This window comes from Morone saxatilis, unplaced genomic scaffold (genome assembly GCF_004916995.1).
Source record: "Morone saxatilis isolate NCDOM2014 unplaced genomic scaffold, NCSU_SB_2.0 Contig22, whole genome shotgun sequence".
NCBI lineage: Eukaryota > Metazoa > Chordata > Actinopteri > Moronidae > Morone > Morone saxatilis.
Genome location: NW_023339785.1, coordinates 15,218,408 through 15,220,351, shown reverse-complemented (window position 1 = coordinate 15,220,351; position 1,944 = coordinate 15,218,408). Strand labels below are relative to the sequence as shown.

The 1,944-nt window shown below is 43.8% G+C and overlaps 1 protein-coding gene across 4 annotated transcripts in view; it reads right to left on the bottom strand.

The window, feature by feature from the left end:
* The window catches only part of LOC118333201 (amyloid-beta A4 precursor protein-binding family B member 2), a 40,103-nt gene that overhangs the window by 21,755 nt on the left and 16,404 nt on the right, over positions 1-1,944 (bottom strand). The window lies entirely within an intron of this gene.

Below are 1,944 nucleotides of genomic sequence, written 5' to 3'. Positions count from 1 at the left end.
ACAAATAATTTGACTTGATTGGGTTCCATTGCCAATCATTTGCTAAAATCTTGCCAAAAAAAACACCCCTCTGCTAATGATCAGGTCATCAGGTTTGCCTAATTTGAAATGAAGGATTTGGTGTTGTGAGCCAATTACGGGTCAAGTATGGTGACTCTTTTTTTCCTGTGGGGCCCTCAAATTCAGTTAAACTTGCCTGCATCTATTTGCAAATCACTGGTTTATAAGTAAAAGTAGTTTAATGCTGAGCTGCTGAATATTTTAAATACATATCATCAAAAGTGATAAATGTGTACCTTTAAATATACTCTCAACATAAATTATTTGTGAGTTTGATATTGATTTGGATATAACTGAGGGGAGATTAATTTACTACCTAATACATTTATTTTGAAAGGCACATCAACAGCTGCCCCACTGAAAACAGAATCAACAGCCTACATCAAGCACTTCCAAACATGTTGAGTATTCAAATATATTCAGCTTAAACAGTTTATAGTCTGAATAGATAGACAGGCTACAGGCAGACACTGACTGTGCCAGCATCCTGCTGTGTTCAGTGCTGTATGATCAGTGAACATCAGCATCACCTCACATCACTGCCCGCCACAGCCCAGGACCGGTGAGGGTTTTATCGGGAGGAGATTTATTGGCTGGTGGGGCAAAGGAAGGGATCTATAGGAGGAGGAACAGGAGGAGTAATCCGTCAGGAAGACAGGGATTACAGCAGGTGTGCCTAACAATGCTAATGTAAAAGAGAGAGAGAGAGGGAAAGAAAGAGAAGGTGAGTGCAAATGCAAGAGAGGAAGAAGAAATGTTTAGTAAGGTTTTACACATTACATTTTTTGAATCTGAGTGTCTTCTGTGCGTAACATATGACTCAAACACACCTCCTGCCATAATGACCCTTTAGAAAATGAGGGTTTCTGGGAGGCTGGGTGGACATATCCTGGACATGAGGCGTGAGCGTGTGGAGAAGTGGGAGTGATGGATTGTGGGAAGATGGAAAGGGCTGACATAGAGGAGTGATGACTTGCAGGGCAAGAGAGAGGTTGGTGTGGGGCTCAAATCGGAGCAGGAGTGGGGAGGAAAGGCCATCAATCACCCTGGCATCTATCGAGTGGCTCTAGGTGTTCAGGGTCCGTCCCAGTGGGCCACCAGAGGGGCCCTGCATGTTAATTAAGGCAACTACCGGGCCTTGACATCAGCAAATAATGGGTTCAATTGGGATGTCGTGACTGGAAGGACGGGAAGTGACTGCCACAACCTAAACATGCACATGCAAACTAACTTCATTGAAATAAATGGAGGTGATTGCTAGAGTGTGTTCGGCATTAAAATATTAATGATACTGGAGGCTTGCGTGTCTCTTCTCTCTTCTCTTCTCTTTCCCCTCTTTTTCTACATGCCACAGCTGTCCACAGAAGGTCAGCATTGGGGGGAAATAAGTGAGAGCCGAAGGGAATAAGCAAGCAGAGCCCCATTGCTGCCCACTAATGAATATGAATGAATTGTGGAATCGGTGTGTGTACTGATAGTTCCCTTCAACACACACAGACATCAGTGCTATACAAAGCAACTATTAAAGGCGAACGTCACAGTAGCACACATCCTCAGCTTTTAAACAGTGTTGTCTCAATCCTAATAAGTGTCACACGCCAAGGACAAGAAAACAAGCAGGAACTGCTGCCCTGATGTTGTAAATCACTTCACTCTGGCTTTTTGTTCTTCGCTTAGTGTTTCTCTGCTCATCCCTTATCCTCCTCCTCTGGGGGGGGGGGGNNGGGGGGGGGGCAAATATGCATACAGTGAAGGCATTTATCACATACACACACACCTTCTCCTAGGTATGAATCCTCACTTAAACAAATTCAAAATGCAGCCCAAGATGCATATGTCAAAAATAGTACTATTTGGTTCTGCAGAATACACACACACACACAC